The sequence below is a fragment of the Aotus nancymaae genome, unplaced genomic scaffold, assembly GCF_030222135.1.
Source record: "Aotus nancymaae isolate 86718 unplaced genomic scaffold, 86718_ANA_hifiasm-v0.15.2.pri h1tg000062l, whole genome shotgun sequence".
Taxonomy (NCBI): domain Eukaryota; kingdom Metazoa; phylum Chordata; class Mammalia; order Primates; family Aotidae; genus Aotus; species Aotus nancymaae.
This window is the reverse complement of record NW_026988476.1, coordinates 12,882,937-12,898,288: the sequence shown is the minus strand read 5'-3', so window position 1 is coordinate 12,898,288 and position 15,352 is coordinate 12,882,937. Positions and strand designations below refer to the sequence as shown.

Genomic DNA, 15,352 nt, shown 5'->3' with positions numbered 1-15,352 from the left:
TAATGGATTCTCTTCTTCAGGAAAAAGATCAATGAGTCATTACAAAGATAATTAAAAATAAGATTTACTAAGCCTTAAGTAATATTTATAATTATTATACTCCCAAAAAGTGAAGTACTTTAAGACTTTTGATTGCTATTGTAATTACGTGTGAAAAACTCTGGAACAGGAATTAGAGCAGCACAGGGAAGTAACCTCTGGTACTGCATAAGTTGAAATAGATTTTAACAATATCCTATAATTTTCAATACTTTAAAGTTTTTTTCTGTTGTTGGTTTCCTTTAATGAAAAACTGGAGGAGAGTATGTTAAGTGAAAAAAACCAAGAACAAAGTTAAACATCGCATGTTCTCACTCATATGCTTAAGCTAAAAAAGTTGATCTCATAGAAATAGAAAGTGAAGCCCTTTACTGTTGCGAGGCGAGAGCTACGCGAGTCGAGTGTCTTGGACGCCGTTTCTGGTTTTCATCATGTAGACAGACCAGCCCTTCTGCAAAGATGGTCAACGTACCTAAAACCTGAAGAACCTTCTGTAAGAAGTGTGGCAGGCATCAGCCTCACAAAGTGACACAGTTTAAGAAGGGCAAGGATTCCTTGTATGCCCAGGGAAAGAGGCGCTATGATCGGAAGCAGAGTGGCTGTGGTGGGCAGACAAAGCCAATTTTCCGGAAAAGGCTAAGACCACAAAAAAGATTGTGCTCCGGCTGGAATGTGTTGAGCCTAACTGCAGATCCTAGAGGATGTTGGCCATTAAGAGATGCAAGCATTTGTACTGGGAGGAGATAAGAAGAGAAAGGGCCAAGTGATCCAGTTCTAAACTGGGATTTTTTTCTTTTCTTTTTTTTTTTCTTGAATACAGAGACCATTTAATAACAATACAATTGGCTCTAGTCTTAAAGGAACATTTCATTTATGTGCACATACGTGATATGCACAGCATACATAGGATGTATGATCAAGGACTGCAATGCTGAGGCTAAGAGTCTTGTCAAGAGTTGCCAAATACACTCTTTCATTCATATTTCAAGCATGTAATATATTTAAAATCATTAATTTGCCAAATTTTAGTATATATTAAGATACTTAAAACATAGCCAACACTTCCTTGTAGTTCTATAAAAATAGAAGCTTGTCCAAAGTAGAGAAAGGGTAGCTTAGTAACTCAAACTACTAAAAATATAAAACATTTCTTTAAAGAAAAAAAATCAGGCCAGGTGCAATGGCTCATGCCTGTAATCCCAACACTTTGGGAAGCTGAAGCAGGAGGATGGCTTGAGGCCAGGCTTTTTCTTTTTCTTTTTCTTTTTTTTTTTTGAGACGGAGTTTCGCTCTTGTTACCCAGGCTGGAGTGCAATGGCGCAATCTCGGCTCACCGCAACCTCCGCCTCCTGGGTTCAGGCAATTCTCCTGCCTCAGCCTCCTGAGTAGCTGGGATTACAGGCACGTGCCACCATGCCCAGCTAATTTTTTGTATTTTTAGTAGAGACGAGATTTCACCATGTTGACCAGGATGGTCTCTATCTCTTGACCTAGTGATCCACCCGCCTCGGCCTCCCAAAGTGCTGGGATTACAGGCGTGTTTTCTTTTAATATTGGAAAGAAAATGTTGAAGCCATATAAAAATTACCTGTAGGAAAATAGAGTGATATTCTTACGCCAAAAAAAAAAAAAAAAAGAAATAGTGAAACAGAGGTTACTGGAGGCTGTGAAAGGTAGGGAGAAGAAGGGCTAGGGAGAGATTTGTTAAAGGATATAAAATTACAGCCAGATATGAGGAATAAATTCTAGTGTTCTATAGCACTGTAGTCTGACTATAGTTAATGATATTATATAGTTTCGAATAGCTAGAAAGAGGAGATTGAATATTCCCAACACAAATGATAAATGTTTGCAATGATGAGTATGTTAATTATTCTGATCTAATCACTATGTATCAAAACATCACTGTGTACTGAATATGTACAATTATTATTTGTCAATTAAAAATAAAAGAAAATTTAAAGAAAAGAAAATTATAAATTTCGATGATTTATGACTCATAAATCATATAATATTATAAAATAATGTACACAAGTAAGGAAAAAGTTAACAACAGATTTTATTGAAGCTTATGATTTCTACCTGAATATTATATTTATTTATTTATTTTTACAAAATATACGTTGAATACTTTCTGTGTCAGGTCTTACGTCAGTTGCTTCAATTATGAATTTGAGCAAGACAATCACTTTGCCTGTTAAGAAAAATAGAACATTATAAAAATTTTATGTGTTCTGAGTGTACAAAGTAGAAAAAAGAAGAGACTTACAGATGTGTCTAACATAGGGAGATAACTTAATCTACAAAACAAATTTCATTAAAAAATGATCTTTCAGTGAAGAGAATGAAGACTGGAGAAGGAGTAAATTAAGTACAGTGTAGGGAAAGAATAATGTGGTTAGAAGACTCTAAAGTAAAAAAAAAAAACAAAGTTAGAGATAAATAAAAGGCCAGCATAGCTAGCACATAAATATGATGATGAATGAGATGATTTAAAAGAAAAGTCCAATTGTAGTGCTGTGCTGAACATTTTATAAGTATTGCATTGTAAAAACAGGGAGACATGAATGTTTTTTAAACTCAGAAATTTCCTGACTAGATTTATATTTGATTAAAGAATTTTATAGCACTATGAAGAAAACATATAAGAGAGACCATATTTGAAGGGAAAGTATTTGAAGTTGTAGCATGAATGTAGCTTTGGGTGCTGGCAGAAGTAATGAAAGATAGAAACAAAAAGCAATGTTGGATTTAGTGAGATTGATTTTGAATATGCTATGAGAAAAGGAGGCATCAAGTATAGCTCACAGGCTTTTGACTTCAACAATCAAGTGGTGGTTTGCTCCACAGAAATTTGTAAAGATAGAACATGATTGAATTGTTGAAGCAAATTACTGTACTTTGGACATTCTAAGTAGCACATATCTGACACAGATTTAAATATTGCTCAAACAACTGGATGCAGAGTTCAGCAGAGAGCTTTTTATAGGTGACAAGAAAATGAGTCATTAGACTGGATAAGGAAGTCATGGAGTGGTTGAGTTACCAAAATAAGAGGATGTAATAAACAGATTAGTATCTCAGGATAAAGATGTAAAAATCTTCATTGTATACACTGTTGGTGGGAGTATAAATTAGCTCAGTCATTATGGAAGACAGTGTCTCAATTCCTCAAATACCTAAAGAGGGAAATACCATTCAACCCAGTCCCTGCATGGAGCTAGAGGCCATTATCCTTCACAAACTAACAAAGAAACATAAAACCAAATACTGCATGCTTCACTTATAAGTGAGAGCTAAATGATGAAAACATGGAGACAAAGAGAGGAATAACACACACTGGGGCCTTTTGGAGGGTGAAGGTTGTGAGGAGGGAGAAGATTAGGAAAAATAACTAATGAGTCCTAGGCTTAATACCTGGTTGATGAAATAATTGGTACAACAGATCCCCATGATACAAGTTTACCTATGTAACAAACCTGAGCTGGTAACTCTAAATTTAAAAAATAAAAGTTAACAAAAAAGAAGAAGAAGAAAAATAGGACAGTGAATCACTGACCAGAAAGAAAATGTAGAGGGTGTGGTATCCTGGCAGATTTATAGATGGACAGGTTAAATTACATATTTTATTAAATAATATTGAGAAGTCTAATGGTTAAAAATAATGATTCTCATTGGAAAATATGGAGAGAACAACTTTTTATATGTAAGAGAGGTGTATCAGAATGAAATAGTATAAAGATTATTCAAGTTGTGATGATTAAAAAGTGGATTGTAGGCTGGGCGAGGTAGCTCATGCCTGTAACCCCAGCACTTTGGGAGGCAAAGGCGGGTGGATCACCTGAGATCAGGAGTTGGAGACCAGCTTGGCCAACATGGTGAAAACCCATCTCTACTAAAAATACAAAAATTAGTCATGTGTGGTAGCGGGCACCTGTAATCCCAGCAACTCAGGAAGCTGCGGCAGGAGATTCGCTTGAACCTGAGAGGCAGAGTTTGCAGTGAACCAAGATCTCGCCACTGCACTCCAGCCTGGGTGACAGAGCGAGACTCCATCTCAAAAAAAAAATAATAATAATAAAGAGAAAGTATAAACAACACTTCAAAAATTAAGCTATGAAGGGGAGAAGAAAGAAAGCAAAAACAAAGTAAGGCATATACAGTAAAGTTGTGAAGTGTTAGACAGATAAATTGGGTTACATTCTGGATCATGCATTGATATAAGTCTAACATTTAAATCAAGCTTCACTCAATATCGTGTGAGTTACTTTAATTTATATGACCTTGAGTTTTATGTGATATAAATGTTGACAAAAGTGTTGCCTCTTTAAAAAACATTTTGAAAATTAGTTAGATAGGAAAAATAATATTTATTGCTGGATGTATATTTAAATGTTGGAGTGAGAAAAAACCAAAATTCATAATATTATACAATGTTTATAATGTTTTTCTTCCTCTAATGAATACTGTTTCACTGAAAGCACTTTCTTCCTTTCAAAAATAATTAACCAACATTACCATACATCAACACAAGTTGAATAAAAGTATTTATATTTTTAAACCAATATAGTCATCATTATAAATTGAAAGAGGCTTTCTTCTTTTTTTTTTTTTTTTTTTTTGAGACGGAGTTTCGCTCTTGTTACCCAGGCTGGAGTGCAATGGCGCGATCTCGGCTCACCGCAACCTCCGCCTCCTGGGTTCAGGCAATTCTCCTGCCTCAGCCTCCTGAGTAGCTGGGATTACAGGCACGCGCCACCGTGCCCAGCTAAGAGGCTTTATTCTTAATGGAAGATAAGGAATTCAGTGTAAGCACCGTAATTACCTTAGCTGCACTTAGGAAAGTAACTGAAAATATATGAAATGAGACGCTATTAAGCACAGATAGTGTGAAAATCCTACAACATCTGTTAGTTAAGCCTTCAATATTGATTAGACTTTTATGGGACTAGATAAGTATTTCTTGCATAGCTAGTTTGAGGCTATTTGCTGTCATCTACACATTTCAGGTCAAGAATTGCAGCTGTGATGCAACTGATTTCCTCCGACTTCAGCAAAATAGCGTGAAATAGCTCAAGAATCACATTGACTGGCATTCAGTAGTGTATTCTAAGATAAAACCATCCTGTGTTGGATTTAAATTTATGTCCGAGATTCTAGATTGGCTTCCTCTGTACTATACAGTGAAGAATTCATAGGGATATAAAATCAGTGTGTTGATTAGTAAGCATTTTTAAAACAAAAATAATGTGAACCATAAAGACCAAAAGACAAACTGCTTATGCCTATCACTTAATTTTTAGAACTATTTTCTTTACGATAGTAGTACAGATAATTATTACACCATAACTTCTATAATATACTATTTAAAACTGAATGGGACCTATTTTTTTGTCTTTGGAGAAATTCAGATAATAAAATTACATACAATATGGTTAATGATTTTTTATACTAATTCTGCCTTAAAAGAGCTTACAGAGTAGTTAGAGTCCATAAGCAACAGATATTTGTGGGGAAATGAGAAAGAGTGCTTTTGTGGTGTTAAGCATTCTAATTTAAATTCATTATCTGTGATAACAAATACTATTTAAAATACATTGTATATACTTCAATTCCTAGAGTTCGTAATTTTATTTTGTAGAATATTCAATTTACTAAGAAATGAGAAATGTCATTTGGATTATGCCATTCTGAATGAAATACTTGGGGCAGACAAAGCAAAACTAAGTGATCATAATGAAATTGCAGTCTTCACTCATTTAGAGGACAATTGATACATACCTACTGCTATGGTCTGAATATATTTTCCAAAGTCATGTGCTGGAAACTTAATCACCAATGCAACATTGTTGAGAGGTGGAGTCTATTATAAGACGGCTCTGCCCTCCTCATAACTGGATTAATGCTGGAACAAAAGGGCTTGCTGGAGTGGGTTCTCTCTCTTCTCTTCCACTATGTGAGGACACGTGTTGATCCTCTCTGGAAGGTACATCAACAAGGACCCATCTGACAACAAGAGACAAGCCTGGTCTCCTAATCTTGGACTTCCAACCTTGAGTACTCTGAGAAATAAAAATGTATTTATTTATAAAATACCCAGTCTCAGGTATTGTGTTGTAGCAACATAAAACAGGCTAAGACACAAACCAATTCGTTTTCTTTCTATAAATAAATTATTAACATCAAAACCAAGTTATACAGCTTGGATATCATGACTTATTCTTACTTTACTGAGTTCATGATTAAATATTAGATGGCTGAAATATAGGACACACCCTCAAAAAGCGTATATCAAATTTCTGGGGCTATTTTTACCAACCCATCTATACTTATAGAAAAAAGTAGAGCATATGAAGTTTTTTTTTCGTAATAGTCTTTGAGCTTTAAATGCAGTGTCCTATGACTTATACACATAGAATAATGGTGAGATTGAGCAGAATGCTCACCCAAACTCTATGAACTGGGAACCAAGAAGGGTAATATCTTGCAGATTTCTCATACCATGGTTAGACTAAGCCACATAATATTTTTTAATACATATGATTCAGTAGATTAATCTAATTGGAAGTTTTAATTTTTTAAGTTAATTTATCATGTAAGCATAGGTTGTGAAATTGGGTTAAAAATGTCAGCAACAATGACAGGGCCCCTAAATTTCCTAAAATTTCCCCAAGACATAAAAGGGTATTTAACTTATTCTCCAGATATCTTAAGATCATGATGAGGATGTTTTATAAATAAAGCTTACTGATAGCCGTGGTATTAAAATTAAAATTGTAAATTTTATGTTGTGTGTGTGTGTGTGTGTGTGTGTGTGTGTGTGTGTGTGTCTAGAATCTAATATGGCATCACATATATTTTTGTCAGGTATCAATTGTTAAAATTTTGACTAACAGACACTTTCAAATACAATCTGTTATTTACTTTTTTTTACCCTTTCTAATTACTCTTTCTTTTCATATAGTAGCATATCAATTTAATTAGTTTGTTTTGTTTAACATCAGTTATACTGTGATACAAAAGTACCCCCAAATAATCATAAAAAAGAACCTAAATAATGGGTCAATTAATAGAAAAAGAGTTGATAATGTGTTTGCTAAGTTGCCTTGAGTCATGAATATAATTATTTTCTGTTTAATTTTTCTGATAATAATAATCATCAGTGACAGATGTTTAACATAGAAACTAGAATTTTGAAGTAAAGAATAACAAAAAATACATTACTCCTTTATTAATCATCAAATAATATTAATATTTTTGCTTTCACTAGTGTAATGTATGCAAGGCACATACAGACAGACACACATACATGCACATGCCCAAACACAAACACACAAATATACACTCACCTTTTTTCCCATGTAGTTCAGGCAAATGATCAGAGAGGAAAACCATGAACTTCATAAATCTTAAGGTTCTCCAGAGAAACAGAAACAACAGGACAGATAGATTAGTAGATACATACATACATACATACATACATAATTGTATAGATACATACATTGACTGATACATATACATATAAATATATCTATGTGTCTGTCAATATCCAGATATTTATCTAACTGATTGACTTTAATGTATAGCCCAATGGGGTCTGGCAAATATGAAATCTGTAGGACAAGCTAATGGAATGGAGTCTAGCCAAGTTGACACGTAAAATTATCAATAAATTACTGCTGCTGCTAACATCTTTGCTTACTTTGTTGATGTTTGCATATGTAAAGATTTTCTATGAATAATGAATATCAGCAGGTACTCTGGATGATTGTTGCCTGTCTTCTTAGGTGTTCCCCAGGGATAACGAAAAGAGAAGTTGATGTATGTCAAATGGCATATATTTTAAGTCAGATCATGTCAAACATAAATCACAAAATTTGATGAAAGTTATTTATTCATGCATTTTTAACAAACATAGCTAACACTTTGTATCAATAAATATTTCTTAATTATATGAATATTCTTATGTGCAATGAGAGGTGATGGCCTCCTCCATCAAAGGACACTTGAGCAAAATTCTTTCTCCAGTGTGACTGAGCATAGTTTATCAAACTAAAAACTTTTACAAAATCATTAAATCACCCAATGATGAGGCAAGATGCAAGTGCAGCAGAAGACTGACCAGATTTTCTGGTACGTTTTCCTTATAACTCTGGGAATACACACTAGATCTCTGTGGACAATGTTCACACCTATCCATGCTTCCTCTAATATATTCCCTAAACTTTTGTTTTAGCTAATCAAAAAGGAAACCAAATGACCTACAAGCACCAATAGAGTTTAACCCCAAATTAATTCCCCAGTTTATCTTGAAAAATGGTATTTCTGATTTTCTTTATGTCAGTCACGTGGCCTTTTTTTCATATCAGTGTATCTGTTCTTCTTCCAAATATAGTGATTTTACATAGGCTCCTACCTCTACTGGACATCCTCTTATCTCCCTATTATTATCTAATTATTTCCTACATTTAAAAAATTTAATGATTGACATTAACTTCTACAGAAATCCTAACTAGGTGAAACATCTATTACATTTTCTTATATGCCTCTTATTTGTAGGATTATTTACAATTGTAGTTTCTAATTAATTTGTGTTATTATTTGAATATTCTTTTCCTTCAAGTAGACTACAAGCTTCAGAAGGGAGATTTCTTACACCTTTATACTTAAACTTCCATGTTGAATGTAGTGTCTTAAACAACCAAAACAATATTTGGAAACCGTTAGTATTCAGAGCTTATTTGTCAAATGGCAAGGCAAATATAGTGTAGAAAATTCAAAGAAAAAGAAGGCCTCCAGAATAAAGTAACAAGTTATTTTTTTCTAATATATCAAGAAAATGCTCAAACATTCAAATAAAAAGTAATAATATTTAAAAATATTTATACTCCTGTGTTTGATATTTATAGTAGGCTATAAGCTGTGTACATTGAATTTAAAGATGTATGTAAATAAATGTGTATATGTCTATGTATGTGTTTTGTATGTATGTGTGATATATGTATCCTTAAGATAATAGTTTTAATAATACAGCAGATTTTAAATTTTATATAATTAAAAGTTCAGTCCAGTATTCATGCTGAAATTGATATGTAAACTTAGGGTTAAATTTATTTCCAGAATTATACAATAGGACTCAAACTGAAGGCACTCAATTGAAAATTACAGCCAAGCTTCTGGTGTTTATAATGTTTAGATAAAACAAACTCCACATATAATTATAGCTTTAAAGGTAACTTTCTATTTGATTATATCATTTAATGCAGTGCTAAGATTGTCTTCTCTTTTCTCTCTCTGATAGTATAATGTTCATCTTTCATATTATACGGTTGCTTTCCATTTGCCTTAGAATCATGCTTGGAAAAGCATAATCTTCTTTTTTCAAAATTCTCCATATAGAAACTGTAATTGGCATTATTACATTGCCTCATCCCTGACTTATCTTTTTATTTAACAAACATATTTTTCAAAATCTCTCAAAGAGAACCAAATTATCACTAGTCCTTTTAAAAGCTGATTTTCTTTCCAGACAGCTAGAAAGAAAGCTTTCTTTCTAGAAAGCTTTCATTTCTTCCCAGTTCTGACTCAAATATAACTAAACTTGCTTTCTACTGCTACTGTGTCTAATTTCCAAAACTTGGCAGCTTACAATGTCCATTTATTGCCAAGCAGTTGATGTATGAGCGAAGATTGGCTCAACGTAACTGGATTCTTATGTATCATCCTCAGCTGTATTTCTCATCTGAAACTCAGGGTCTTCTTTTAAGCTCACTTTTGAAATCAGTGATCATTAAGTTTTTGGAAGTTGTAGGAATAAGGAGCCCAAAGCTTCAGTAGATGGCACCTCATTTCAAGTCAACTTCAGTGTGTTAAATCTTTCTCATGCTTTAAATCTACTTCTTCTTCAGCTCTCACTCTGCTTTTTAGTGATCATGTGATTACACTAGATTCACCAGAAGATCCAAGATAGCCTTCCTATTTTAAGCACAGCCAACTAGTAATCTTTTTTCCACCTATGACGTCCCTTTTACTATGTAAAATAACATTCATATGAGTAACACCAGGTGACAGAAATGATGGGAGTGAAGATTCTGCCTACTGCATTCCTAATTATATTTACTTCATTGGCTTATATAAATATCTATGAACTCCTTAAAGGAGAAGAACATTCCCTCGATTACATCTTTAGGTCCCCATTTCTGTTCTTATAGTTGTCCGTTATCTACCTACAATTAATATACCAGAGGACTTAGCAATTCTCAGCTGTTAACAACTACATATCTAATGAAGGAGATAACAGCTATTTCAAATCTGAACACAGGCTAAATTAGTTCACAGATTTAATCCTTAAGATTCTTCTACACCATCTCATCACCTCTAAAGAGATGTTATCCGATTTTCTAAAACTTCACAATTTTCATGACCCAGGGATGCACCGAAGAATTCATAATGTTTTAAGGAATGAATGATGGGATTGTAAAAAAGGAGAAAATTTTTACTTAAAGAAAAATAGAGTACATTTGCCTGTGTTCTCTATTATTCTGTGAGCATCACTGAATTTGTGTAAGGTGTATGATAAAAGACACTATGATAGAGTGGAGGCCTATGCTTTCTGCAAATCAAATTTACTGTTTGGATGAATTATTTTAAAAGGAAACCACCAAAGATGAAGTTAGTAAAGTCTCTAAAGGAAATAAAGAAGGCATCTCTTCATGTTATTTATGGTTGAGCTTCTAGGTACTAATATTCTAATTATCGTTTTCTTAACTGAACTTATACTAATGCCCTGAGATCATTCATTCATTACATGATTAGAAATAATATTCTTATTGCCTACCAATGACATAAATACTAACAAGAACTGAAATTTTAAACAAGATACATTTTAGAAATACCTTATAAATTACAGAGGTAGTTAAATTAAAATTTACTTTAAGAATCATGGAAATCTGTTGAATCTTTAGAGAAATAAAATTTAATATTTTTATTATGCTTTGTTTAAAGAGGTCCACTGTTATTTTGTTTCTGCTTTTACTAAAACTTTAAAATGAAAAAAATATATTTCAAAATGAAAATAACTGAAGGCAATAAAAAATAGCTGAATATTTAAAATATATTTCGTACATTGCCCTGAAATAGGTATGTTCAAATAAAAATATAAAATTTTAAGAGGTAATTATCCCGTGTTACACTTATTATAAAAAAGGTCAATGACATTCTTTGAGGGACAAAATGTAGAAATTTAGATATTTCTATATGTGAGTTATAAAACCAAACATTCTAATACTTTCATTTTTGACTCTGTAGCTTTCTCTACTTTCCACCTTAACTATTCTCAAATAATGAATCAATTAAATTCATATTCTAACATAGATAAAGTGAAAATTCCTTGACAAAATAATCGTTCAACTCTGAGGAAAATTCCCAGTCTAAAACATAAACTTTTCATAAAATATGATATTAAAGAGAATAGTATATGTTCATTATCAAAGAGTCATATTCTTTCTCTTTTCCTCCATCAATCTTAATGATTTTCTGTGTATTTGTATTTATGTCTATATTTAGACTTCAAATCCTATAGATTAAACTGCCAACCTAATACCACATAACTAGGATAAGTATTAAGTAAAATTAAAATGGTTATTGACTAATTAATTATTTCTATTTAATATAAATAGTTCCTGAGACATGTTACAATATACTTGTACCTGACATATGTTACTGGAGTAGCACATTAAATCTATTAAAATCTATTTCAGTCATCTAACTTGGGACTAGAAATATTTTGCTCAATTTCTTAAATTTTCAGATTATTTTCAACCAGATGTCTGACTGAATATCAGGTAAAAAGCCAAAATAAATAGAATAATTTAGAAGTAAAATCCATTCTTTAACATTTATTCAGGGCTATCACTTTACACCAGTTTTTTCTAATAAAGCGGTCTTCCATGGCTTAAATGTTCCATACCTGTATTATCCAAAGAAGTAATCTTTAGCCACATATGACTATATAGTTCTTGAAATATAGCTAATATAGTTCAGTAATTCAACTTATAATTTTATTTAACTGTTAATTAAGATTTAAGTTGCACTGCACTCCAGCCTGGGTGACAGAGCGAGACTCCATCTAAAAAAAAAATAAGTTGCAATGTTTCATGTGTATCTACTCTACTCTGCTAGACAGCTGGACAGCATAGCTGGAGTCCTCTTAGTAAAGTGGGTTTTTTCTTATTTTTGTCTTTAAATTTTACCATAATGTTTGGTAAATAAAGACATATTTTTAAAATTGTATGCCTGCATGAAGGCATATAAAACCTCTAGATCTATTTATAAATATAGACATAAATACAAATACACAGAAAATTTTAACAGTTTTGTGAAAGCAATTCTTATATATACTTTACTTCATGGTCTGAATCCTAGTCTTCTCTATTCCACATTATTCTACTTCTTTCTTCTCTGGCATCATATCAAGATTTCTTAGAGTTTGATATCTACTGTTTCCTCTACCAAGAATGTTTTTTAAGCCTATCACTACATGGATTTTTTAATTTTCAGCATCAGGACAGACTCAGCTTATATACTTTTTCAGAGGTGACTTCTTTAAATACCATTGTTGAAGTATCACACACGAAAGTCACAGCACCCTGGCTCTTTATTTTCCATTACCCAGTTTTGTTTGTGTCATAATGGAATTGAGTATATAAAATTGTCTTATTTGCCATTTTACATGTTTTTCATCTTTATTGCTAATTAAGCAAGAATTATAAAAAGCTCTTTTATTATTCACTGTCAAATTTTTCTGGACTTTTATTTAAAAATCTTTGCTATTATAAATGAGTAAATATGATAATTGAATTACATATTTAATCAATTCTATTATTTACATTAGTAAATATCTTGATAGTTTGTTATAAAGACCAATGAGCCAAGAGGTTGGGCTAAACGCTGATTATACCTTTTTGTATAAGGTTTACATTAGTTGCGTAAGCTCTTACGTAACTAATGTAGACCTTATACAAAAAGAGGAGATATAATAATTGGTAAAAGTAAGGGCTTTTGTAGGTTTCAAAATATTAAAAATATCCAAGTTCATTTTGTTACTCTCATCTTAAATATTCTTTAACATTACTGATAGTGTTAAAATGCATTGATTATATTGCAGTGTACTATTTCACCATATAATTTCCAAACATTGTCATTGCTTTATGTGTACAACATACATTTTCTTGAATCTATATTATTTATTTTAAAGGAAAAAATTCAAAGAATATATGCAAGTGTTGGACTAGTGACAGCTTCAACATTACTAACATAACAGTGACAAATGCATAAAGTAGCTCTAGGCTATTGGCCAGATATACCAGATATTTTATAAAAATTTATTTTCTTTTACTTTTTCTTGCTAACCATTACTTAGCTTTCTAGCCAATGATGTATCTAATAAAAATAAGTAATCAAGAGAAGACTTCTTTGCAATTTTAACAAATTGTTCTCTATGGGAAAAAATATTAAACATCAGTGTTTTCAATCAGAATATGAGATTTGGGATATCAGTATTATTTGGTTGGATAATAGAGAAAAAGAAGACTTTAAAACACATTTTAACCATTATAAACATGTTCCTAACCTCTGTAAACTCCCTGTTTTCCAAGCTTCAGTAAGCTCCTGAAGCAGAAATACTGTGGAAATAATAGTAATTTAAACAGATCATGATATATTAGTCCCTATACAACTCATATTAATCTGAATGGTTTTTAAAGCTGACAACCGCTGCCAGAGCCTAACTGTCAAAGTGTTTGTCTCTTTACAACAAGGTAATTTCACTAAATCATATAAATATAATCATGCAGTTTTAATGGATGGTGAAATTAGCTTAAAATTTGAACTGTCACTATTATCCACTACCCTTTTTAATCATAAAAAATACCCCTTCTGGCAAACCATAGGCAGTATATAGTAAAGATACTTATTTAAAGGAGTCCTGATATATTTAAACATGCCTCTTCACTTTTTTATATACAATGACTTGAGAATTCAAGAAGAATAAAAAAGTGAAGCAAAAGCTTCTTTGTAAATTCACTCACTAAAGAAACATTTGATCATTTTATATTTTCTTATGACATAAAAGAAAATTCATTAAAAAGCACCTCTTCATAAATTATGTTTAAAAAGAAAATAATACAGCAATTTGTGTTATGATGTAAATAATGCTGACTATAGTTAAAGTATTTGGAGCCTGGGGTTATAGTTCTGAACCAAGTTATTATGTGACTCTAGTTTAGAAACTTAAACTTTTCAAATCTCAGGTACTTTTATAAATAAGGTGTTACACAAAACAGTATCACATAATTAAAAAAAAACACAGAGAATTTTAATTCCAGTAAGATGAAGGCATTTTTAGTAATATTATCAGAAAAAAACAATTTTACAGAAAAAAAGTTTTTAAGTTTTATGATACCTGTTTTGGTCACTGAAATATGCATATACTTAGAGCTTGAAGCAGCCTAAGGGATAAAACCATAAACCATTAGTGTTTTAAAAAAAAGAATACAAAATAAAACAGTAATATAAATAACAGCAACTCACATTGATATAGTATTTATTTTATTGAAGGCATTTTGCTAGAGAGTAATGTGTGTGTATATTGTAATATATGTATATATATAGTAACGTATATATATAGTAATATATATATTGCATTTCTTTATATGATAATTATTGTAACACAAAGAATGCTTGAAGGGATGGATACTCCATTTTCCATGTGATTATTACACGTTTCATGCCTATATCAAAATACTTCATGTACCCCATAAATATATACACCTACTATGCACTCACAAAAATTAAAAGTTAAAAATATAGAAGACATCGGAGCCTAATAAAATGGTAGAACAGTCTTGCATATGTAAATGGTTAAGGAATTCTAAGGAATACAATTGATACAGGAGATTGGTAGGGAAGTGCTGGGTAGAGAAGGGCTAATCCCTGGTTAGGGCTCCACAGACCTAGGTGAGGACAAGCATTTCTATTTTTGTGTCCAAATGTTGCATTTCCCAAGACCACCCAGGCCCGCCATGCTCACATCCTATGCCTATAGAAACCCAAGATGCTAGAGGGCAGAAACACAAGTAGCTGGACATCTAGAGGAACACATTTGTGGAAGAACACACAAGTGTCTGGATGTCGAGAGAAACACACCAGCAGAGGTGCACATCGATAGGCACTGGCAGATGCTGGCAGGCCACTGACTGGTAGAATGACTTGGAGTTTGACCTGGGCAGTTGGAGGAGAGAATGCAGCTGCTGAG

The 15,352-nt window shown here is 32.3% G+C and overlaps 1 pseudogene; it reads left to right on the top strand.

The window, feature by feature from the left end:
- Positions 1-498: 498 nt before the first annotated feature.
- LOC105729916 (large ribosomal subunit protein eL42-like) lies at positions 499-817 on the top strand (annotated as a pseudogene).
- Positions 818-15,352: the final 14,535 nt, after the last annotated feature.